This window comes from Arachis hypogaea, chromosome 11 (genome assembly GCF_003086295.3).
Source record: "Arachis hypogaea cultivar Tifrunner chromosome 11, arahy.Tifrunner.gnm2.J5K5, whole genome shotgun sequence".
NCBI lineage: Eukaryota > Viridiplantae > Streptophyta > Magnoliopsida > Fabales > Fabaceae > Arachis > Arachis hypogaea.
This window is the reverse complement of record NC_092046.1, coordinates 93424633-93435007: the sequence shown is the minus strand read 5'-3', so window position 1 is coordinate 93435007 and position 10375 is coordinate 93424633. Positions and strand designations below refer to the sequence as shown.

General features: G+C 36.2%; 1 non-coding gene across 1 annotated transcript; it reads left to right on the top strand.

Moving 5' to 3' along the window:
- Window positions 1-7900: 7900 nt before the first annotated feature.
- On the top strand, window positions 7901-8008 carry LOC112724213 (small nucleolar RNA R71). The gene has a single exon (XR_003163387.1). It is a non-coding gene; the product is annotated as a small nucleolar RNA R71 (small nucleolar RNA).
- The last annotated feature ends 2367 nt before the right edge of the window (window positions 8009-10375 follow it).

The window sequence follows — 10375 nt, the reverse complement described above, 5'->3', positions numbered from 1 at the left end:
GGAATGGAGATGCTTCTTCCATGTAAATTGGAATTAGGTGCAGTAAAGTCACCAAGCATTCTCCTTGCATTGTTGTTGGGTTCGGATGCCATCTCCTTTACTTGTTCGAAATTTTCAATCAAGTTGTCTCTGGATTATTGTAATTTAGCTTCTCTTAGTTTCCTCTTCAGAGTCCTTTCAGGTTCTGATCAGCTTCAACAAGAATGCCTTTTTCTCTGTCCCTGCTAATAAGAAAGAGAAGAGAAAAAGAAAAGAAGAGGAATCCTCTATGTCGCAGTAAAGAGGTTCCTTATTGTTAGTAGAAAAAGAAGAAGAAGAAAAATTCGAACACAGATAGAAGAGGGGGTTCGAATTTGGTGAGTGATGTGAGGAAGAGATGTTAGTAGATGAATAAATAAATAGAATAAGATGAGAGAGGGAGAGGATTTTCGAAAATAATTTTTGAAAGAGGGTTAGTAATTTTCGAAAATTAATTTTGAAAAGGGTTAGTAGTTTTTCGAAAATTCAAATAAAAAATAAAATAATTAGTTTAATTAAAAAGAAATTTTGAAAATGAGGGAGATATTTTCGAAAATTAGAGAGAGAGAGAGTTAGTTAGGTAGTTTTGAAAAAGATAAGAAACAAACAAAAAGTTAGTTAGTTGGTTGAAACAAATTTTGAAAAGATAAGGAGTTGGGAAGTTAGAGAAGATATTTTGAAATCAAATTTTGAAAAAGATAAGATAAGAAGATACTTTTGAAAATATATGATTGAGATTAGTTTTGAAAAAGATTTGATTTTTAAAATCACAATTATTGACTTGATTCACAAGAAATCACAAGATATGATTCTAGAACTTAAAGTTTGAATCTTTCTTAACACGTAATTAACAAACTTGAAATTTTTGAATCAAAACATTAATTGTTATTGTTATTTTCGAAAATTTGAGTTAAAATTAAGAAAAAAATTTTTGAAAAATATTTTTAAAATTTTCAAAAATAACTAAAAAAAATGAAAAAGATTTGATTTTTGAAAAAGATTTTGAAAAAGATGAGATTTTTAAATTGAAAATTTGATTTGACTCATAAAAACAACTAGATTTTAAAAGTTTTTGAAAAAGTCAAATCTAATTTTCGAAATTTTAAGAGAGAAAAAGGGAAAGATATTTTTTTGATTTTTGAATTTTTATGATGAGAGAGAAAAACAAGAAAAATGATGCAATGCATGAAATTTTTAGATTAAAACAATGAATGCATGCAAGAATGCTATGAATGTCAAGATGAACACCAAGAACACTTTGAATGTCAAGATGAACACCAAGAACATATTTTTGAAAAATTTTTAATGCAAGGAAAACATGCAAGACACCAAACTTAGAATTCTTTAATGCTTAGACACTAAGAATTCAAGAATGCATATGAAAAACAAGAAAAGACACAAAACATGCAAATGCAAAGATCAAACAAGAAGACTTACTAAGAACAACTTGAAGATCATGAAGAACACTATGAATGCATGAGAATTTTCGAAAAATGCAAGATGCACATGCAATTGACACCAAACTTATAACATGACTCAAGACTCAAACAAGAAACACAAAATATTTTTGATTTTTATGATTTTATGATTTTTTTTTTGTATTTTTATTTTAAAATTTTCGAAAATCATTTTGAAAAAGAAAAAATAAGGATTCAAAATTTTTTATATGAATTCCAGGAATCTTGTACTCTTTACTCAAAAGCTCCAATCTGAGGGTTAGACATGGCTTTATTGCCAGTCAAGCTTTAGAATGGATTTACATCCATTGAGGTGATTAGTTGAAGACCAATCCCAAAGGAGTTTGGGTATGGCTTTTCAGCCAGATAGGATTCAACATGTTACCATGAAACTCTAGAATTCATTCTTGAAAGTTTTGAAGCCATAAAATAATTTATTTTTTGAAAACATTATTTTTATTATTTTTTTTTAAATTTTTTTTTCAAAAACAAAGGAGAAATTTTTGAAAGATTTTTGAAAAATTTTTGGAAACAAAACAAAAGGAAATTACCTAATCTGAGCAACAAGATGAACCGTCAGTTGTCCAAACTCGAACAATCCCCGGCAACGGCGCCAAAAACTTGGTGCGCAGAAATTGTGATTACACTTTGATTATGTAAAATTCGTCGCTCTTTCTTTCCCTGGTAATGGCGCCAAAAACATGATGCCAATACCATGGTTCACAACTTCGCACAACTAACCAGCAAGTGCACTGGGTCGTCCAAGTAATACCTTACGTGAGTAAGGGTCGAATCCCACGGAGATTGTTGGTATAAAGCAAGCTATGGTCACCTTGCAAATCTCAGTCAGGCAGATATAAAATAGTAATGAGGTTTTCAAAATTAATTAATAAAATAGGGATAGAAATACTTATGTAAATTACTGGTGAGAATTTCAGATAAGCGAATAGAGATGCTTTCGTTCCTCTGAACCTCTGCTTTCCTGCTATCTTCATCCAATCAGTCTTACTCCTTTCCATGGCTGGCATTATGTGATACATCACCACTGTCAATGGCTACTTTCGTTCTTCTCTCGGGAAAATGATCCAAATGCCCTGTCACGGCATGGCTAATCGTCTGGAGGTATCACCCTTGTCAATGGTTTCATCCTATCCTCTCAGTGAAAATGGTCAACGCACCCTGTCACGGCACGGCTATTCATCTGTCGGTTCTCGATCATGCTGGAATAGGATTTACTATCCTTTTGCGTCTGTCACTACGCCCAGCAATCGCGAGTTTGAAGCTCGTCACAGTCATTCAATCATTGAATCCTACTCGGAATACCACAGACAAGGTTTAGACCTTACGGATTCTCTTGAATGCCGCCATCATTCTAGCTTACACCACGAAGACTCCGATTAAGAGATCTAAGAGATACTCATTCAATCTGATGTAGAACGGAAGTGGTTGTCAGGCACGCGTTCATAGGGAATGATGATGATTGTCATGTTCATCACATTCAGGTTGAAGTGCAAATAAATATCTTAGAAGCGAAATAAGAAGAATTGAATAGAAAACAGTAGTAATTTGCATTAATCTTTGAGGAACAGCAGAGCTCCACACCTTAATCTATGGAGTGCAGAAACTCTACCGTTGAAAATACATAAGTGAAAGGTCCAGGCATGGCCGAGATGGCCAGCCCCCAAAACGAGATCACAGGATCAAAATACAATCCAGGATGTCTAATACAATAGTAAGAGGTCCTATTTATAATAAACTAGCTACTAGGGTTTACAGAAGTAAGTAATTGATGCATAAATGCACTTCCGGGGCCCACTTAGTGTGTGCTTGGGCTGAGCTTTAACTTTCCACGTGCAGCGGCCATTTGTGGAGTTGAACGCCAGGTTTTGATCCATTTCTGGCGTTCAACTCTGGTTTTTGATCCCTTTCTGGCGCTGAACTCCAGAATTGGGCAGAGAGCTGGCGTTGAACGCCAGTTTGCGTCATCTAAACTTGGGCAAAGTATGGACTATTATATATTTCAGGAAAGCCCTGGATGTCTACTTTCCAACGCAATTAGAAGCGCGCCATTTCGAGTTCTTTAGCTCTAGAAAATCCATTTTGAGTGTAGGGAGGTCAGAATCCAACAGCATCAGCAGTCCTTCTTCAACCTCTGAATCTGATTTTTGCTCAAGTCCCTCAATTTCAGCCAGAAAACACCTGAAATCACAGAAAAACACACAAACTCATAGTAAAGTCCAGAAATGTGAATTTAACATAAAAACTAATGAAAACATCCCTAAAAGTAACTAGATCCTACTAAAAACATACTAAAAACAATGTCAAAAAGCGTATAAATTATCCGCTCATCACAACACCAAACTTAAATTGTTGCTTGTCCCCAAGCAACTGAAAATCAAATAGGATAAAAAGAAGAGAATATACTATAAATTCCAAACTATCAATGAAACATAGCTTCAATCATATGAGCGGGACTTGTAGCTTTTTTTTTTTTTTGCCTCTTGAATAGTTTTGGCATCTCACTTTATCCATTGAGGTTCAGAATGATTGGCATCTATAGGAACTCAGAGTTCAGATAGTGTTATTGATTCTCCTAGTTCAGTATGATGATTCTTGAACACAGCTTCTTTATGAGTCTTGGCCGTGGCCCTAAGCACTTTGTTTTCCAGTATTACCACCGGATACATAAATGCCACAGACACATAATTGGGTGAACCTTTTCAGATTGTGACTCAGCTTTGCTAAAGTCCCCAATTAGAGGTGTCCAGGGTTCTTAAGCACACTCTTCTTTTGCTTTGGACCTTGACTTTAACCGCTCAGTCTCAACTTTTCACTTGACACCTTCACGCCACAAGCACATGGTTAGGGACAGCTTGGTTTAGCCGCTTAGGCCAGGATTTTATTCCTTTAGGCCCTCCTATCCACTGATGCTCAAAGCCTTGGGATCTTTTTCATTTGCCCTTACCTTTTGGTTTTAAGGGTTATTGGCTTTTTGCTCCTGCCTCTTGGTTTTAAGAGCTTTTGTCTTTTTCTGCTTGCTTTTTCTTTTTCTTTCTATTTTTTTTTGCCTATTTTTTTTCTGCAAGCTTTGTTCTTTGCTGCTTTTTCTTGCTTCAAGAATCATTTTTATGATTTTTCAGATTATCAAATAACATGTCTCCTAGTCATCATTCTTTCAAGAGCCAACATATTTAACATTCTTAAACAACAACTTCAAAAGACATATGAACTGTTTAAGCACACATTCAGAAAACAAGAAGCATTGTCACCACATCAGTATAATTAAACTAAGTTCAAGGATAAATTCGAAACTCATGTACTTCTTGTTCTTTTGAATTAAAACATTTTTCATTTAAGAGAGGTGATGGATTCATAGGACATTCATAACTTTTAAGACATAGTTACTAACTACTAATGATCATGTAATGAAGACACAAACATAGATAAGCACATAACATAGAAAACGAAAAATAGAAGAAATAAGAACAAGGAATGAATCCACCTTAGTGATGGTGGCGTTTCCTTCTTGAGGAACCAAAGATGTCCTTGAGCTCTTCTATGTCTCTTCCTTGTCTTTGTTGCTCCTCCCTCATTGCTTTTTGATCTTCTCTTATTTCATGAAGGATGATGGAGTGCTCTTGATGTTCCACCCTTAATTGTCCCATGTTGGAACTTAATTCTCCTAGGGAGGTGTTGATTTGCTCCTAATATTTATGTGGAGGGAAGTGCATCCCCTGAGGTATCTCAGGAAACTCTTGATTTGCAGCCACATGTTCTACCACTGAGCTATAGACCCTTGAGATGAATCTTTCCATCTCCCACGACTCGGAGGAGGAAGCCTTTGTCTTCCCTTCCCCTCTTTTAGAGGTTTAGGTGCCATCAATGGTAATGGAAAAACAAAAAGCTTATGCTTTTACCACACCAAACTTAGAATGTTGCTTGCCCTCGAGCAAAAGAAGAAAGAATAGAGGAAGAAGAAGAAGATATGGAGGAGATGGGGGGATGTGTGTATTCGGCCATATGGGTGGGATTGGGTGGGAAAGAGATATTGAATTTTGTAGGTAAGTGGAATGTATGGATGTGAGTGGTGAATGGAAAACAGAAGGGATGATCATGAATGGAGAAAGAGGGTGAGGTAGGTGGGGATCCTGTGGGGTCCACAGATCCTGAGGTGATCCTGTGGGGTCCACAGATCCTGAGATGATCCTGTGGGGTCCACAGATCCTGAGGTGTTCAAGGATTTACAACCTTGCACCAAATTAGGCATGTAAAATACCCTTGCACACAACTTCAGGGCGTTCAGCGCCAGGTTGGTGCCCATTTTGGGCGTTCAACGCCCATTTGTTGGACATTTCTGGCGTTGAACGCCAGAACCATGCTTGTTCTGGGCGTTCAGCGCCAGCTCTTCTCCAGGGTGCCATTCTGGCGTTCAGCGCCCAGATGATGTCCATTTTGGGTGTTCAGCGCCCAGACACTGCCCATTTTGGGCGTTCAGCGCCAGAACTATGCTTTGTTCTGGCGTTGAACGCCAGACAGGTGCTTCCTCCAGGGTGTGATTTTTCTTCTGCTGTTCTTGATTCCGTTTCTAAATTTTTCGTTTATTTTGTGACTCCACGTGATCATGAACCTATAAAGACATATAACTAAGAAAAATATAGTTAGATAAATAGAAATTGGGTTGCCTCCCAACAAGCGCTTCTTTAATGTCAATAGCTTGACAGTGGGCTCTCATGGAGCCTCACAGATGTTCAGAGCATTGTTGAGACTCCCCCAACACCAAACTTAGAGTTTGGATATGGGAGTTCAACACCAAACTTAGAGTTTGGTTGTGGCCTCCCAACACCAAACTTAGAGTCTGACTGTGGGGGCTTTGGTTGACTCTGCTTTGAGAAAAGCTTTTTCTGCTTCCTCTCCATGGATGCAGAGAGAGATCCTTGAGTTGTAAACACAAGGTTGTCCTTATTTAATTGAAGGATCAATTATCCTCTGTCCACATCAATCACAGCTCTTGCTGTGGCTGGGAAAGGTCTTCCTAGGATGATGGATTCATCCTCTTCCTTTCCAGTATCCAGGACTATGAAATCAACAGGGATGTAAAGGCCTTCAACCTTTACTAATACGTCCTCTACTTGTCCATAAGCCTGTTTTCTTGAATTGTCTGCCATCTCTAATGAGATTTTAGCAGCTTGCACCCCATAGATTCCCAGTTTCTCTATTACAGAGAGGGGCATGAGGTTTATCCCTGAACCAAGATCACACAGAGCCTTAAAGATCATGGTGCCTATGGTACAAGGTATTATGAACTTTCCAGGATCCTGTCTCTTCTGAGGTAATGTCAGTTGATCCAGATCACTTAGTTCATTGGTGAACAAGGGAGGTTCATCTTCCCAAGTCTCAATACTAAATAATTTGGCATTTAGCTTCATGATTGCACCAAGGAACTTGGCAGCTTGCTCTTCAGTAACATCCTCATTCTCTTCAGAAGAGTAATATTCATCAGAGCTCATGAATGGCATAAGGAGGTTTAATGGAATCTCTATGGTCTCTAGATGAGCCTCAGAGTCCTTTGGTTCCTCAGAGGAAAACTCCTTATTGATCACTGGGTGTCCCAGGAGGTCTTCCTCCTTGGGATTCACGTCCTCCTCTCCCTCATTGGGTTCGGCCATTTTGGTTATGTCAATGGCCTTGCACTCTCCTTTTGGATTCTCTTCTGTATTGCTTGGGAGAGTACTAGGAGGGATTTCAGTGATCCTTTTACTCAGCTGGCCCACTTGTGCTTCTAAATTTCTAATGGAAGACCTTGTTTCATTCATGAAATTCACAGTGGCCTTAGATAGATCAGAGACTAAGTTTGCTAAGCTAGATGGATTCTGCTCAGAATTCTCTGTCTGTTGCTGAGTGGATGATGGAAAAGGCTTGCTATTGCTAAACCTGTTTCTTCCACCATTATTAAAGCCTTGTTGAGGCCTTTGATCCTTCCATGAGAGATTTGGATGATTTCTCCATGATGGATTATAGGTGTTTCCATAAGGTTCACCTAAGTAATTCATCTCTGCTATTGCAGGGTTTTTAGGATCATAAGCTTCTTCTTTAGAAGATGACTCTTGAGTACTGTTGGATGCAGCTGGCATTCCATTCAGACTCTGAGAAAGCATATTGACTTGCTGAGTCAATATTTTATTCTGAGCCAATTTGGCATTCAGAGTATCAATTTCAAGAACTCTCTTCTTCATAGGCGTCCCATTACTCACAGGGTTCCTCTCAGAAGTGTACATGAACTGGTTATTAGCAACCATGTCAATGAGTTCTTAAGCTTCTGCAGGTATTTTCTTTAGGTGAATGGATCCACCTGCAGAAGTATCTAATGACATCTTTGATAGCTCAGATAAACCATCATAGAATATATCCAGGATGGTCCATTCTGAAAGCATGTCAGTAGGACACTTTTTGGTCAGTCCTTTGTATCTCTCCCAAGCTTCATAGAGGGATTCACCTTCTTTCTGTCTGAAGGTCTGAACGTCCACTCTAAGTTTACTAAGCTTTTGAGGAGGAAAGAACTTGGCTAAGAAAGCCGTGACCAGCTTATCCCAAGAGTTCAGGCTATCTCTGGGTTGAGAGTCCAACCATACTCTAGCTCTGTCTCTTACAGCAAAAGGGAAAAGCATGAGCCTGTAGACTTCAGGATCTACTCCATTAGTCTTAACAGTATCACATATCTGCAAGAATTCAGTTAAGAACTGAAAAGGATCTTCAGATGGAAGTCCATGAAACTTGCAGTTCTACTGCATCAGAGAAACTAGCTGAGGTTTCAGCTCAAAATTGTTTGCTCCAATGGCAGGAATGGAGATGCTTCTTCCATGTAAATTGGAATTAGGTGCAGTAAAGTCACCAAGCATTCTCCTTGCATTGTTGTTGGGTTCGGCTGCCATCTCCTTTACTTGTTCGAAATTTTCAATCAAGTTGTCTCTAGATTGTTGTAATTTAGCTTCTCTTAGTTTCCTCTTCAGAGTCCTTTCAGGTTCTGGATCAGCTTCAACAAGAATGCCTTTTTCTCTGTCCTTGCTCATAAGAAAGAGAAGAGAAAAAGAAAAGAAGAGGAATCCTCTATGTCGCAGTAAAGAGGTTCCTTATTGTTAGTAGAAAAAGAAGAAGAAGAAAAATTCGAACACAGATAGAAGAGGGGGTTCGAATTTGGTGAGTGATGTGAGGAAGAGATGTTAGTAGATGAATAAATAAATAGAATAAGATGAGAGAGGGAGAGGATTTTCGAAAATAATTTTTGAAAGAGGGTTAGTAATTTTTGAAAATTAATTTTGAAAAGGGTTAGTAGTTTTTCGAAAATTCAAATAAAAAATAAAATAATTAGTTTAATTAAAAAGAAATTTTAAAAATGAGGGCGATATTTTCGAAAATTAGAGAGAGAGAGAGTTAGTTAGGTAGTTTTGAAAAAGATAAGAAACAAACAAAAAGTTAGTTAGTTGGTTGAAACAAATTTTTAAAAGATAAGGAGTTGGGAAGTTAGAGAAGATATTTTGAAATCAAATTTTGAAAAAGATAAGATAAGAAGATACTTTTGAAAATATATGATTGAGATTAGTTTTGAAAAAGATTTGATTTTTAAAATCATAATTAATGACTTGATTCACAAGAAATCACAAGATATGATTCTAGAACTTAAAGTTTGAATCTTTCTTAACACGTAATTAACAAACTTGAAATTTTTGAATCAAAACATTAATTGTTATTGTTATTTTTGAAATTTTCGAAAATAACTAAAAAAAATGAAAAATATTTGATTTTTGAAAAAGATTTTGAAAAAGATGAGATTTTAAATTGAAAATTTGATTTGACTCATAAAAACAACTAGATTTTAAAAGTTTTTGAAAAAGTCAAATCTAATTTTCGAAATTTTAAGAGAGAAAAAGGGAAAGATATTTTTTTGATTTTTGAATTTTTATGATGAGAGAGAAAAATAAGAAAAATGATGCAATGCATGATATTTTTAGATTAAAACACTGAATGCATACAAAAATGCTATGAATGTCAAGATGAACACCAAGAACACTTTGAATGTCAAGATGAACACCAAGAACATATTTTTGACAAATTTTTAATGCAAGGAAAACATGCAAGACACCAAACTTAGAATTCTTTAATGCTTAGACACTAAGAATTCAAGAATGCATATGAAAAACAAGAAAAGACACAAAACATGCAAATGCAAAGATCAAACAAGAAAACTTACTAAGAACAACTTGAAGATCATGAAGAACACTATGAATGCATGAGAATTTTCGAAAAATGCAAGATGCACATGCAATTGACACCAAACTTATAACATGACTCAAGACTCAAACAAGAAACACAAAATATTTTTGATTTTTATGATTTTATGATTTTTTTTTGTATTTTTATTTTAAAATTTTTGAAAATCATTTTGAAAAAGAAAAAATAAGGATTCAAAATTTTTCATATGAATTCCAGGAATCTTGTACTCTTTAGTCTAAAGCTCCAATCTGAGGGTTAGACATGGCTTTATAGCCAGTCAAGCTTTAGAATGGATTTACATCCATTGAGGTGATAAGTTGAAGACCAATCCCAAAGGAGTTTGGGTATGGCTTTTCAGCCAGATAGGATTCAACATGTTACCATGAAACTCTAGAATTCATTCTTGAAAGTTTTGAAGCCATAAAATAATTTATTTTTTGAAAACATTATTTTTATTATTTTTTTTTATTTTTTTTTTCGAAAACAAAGGAGAAATTTTTGAAAGATTTTTGAAAAATTTTTGGAAACAAAACAAAAGGAAATTACCTAATCTGAGCAACAAGATGAACCGTCAGTTGTCCAAACTCGAACAATCCCCGGCAACGGCACCAAAAACTTGGTGCGCAGAAATT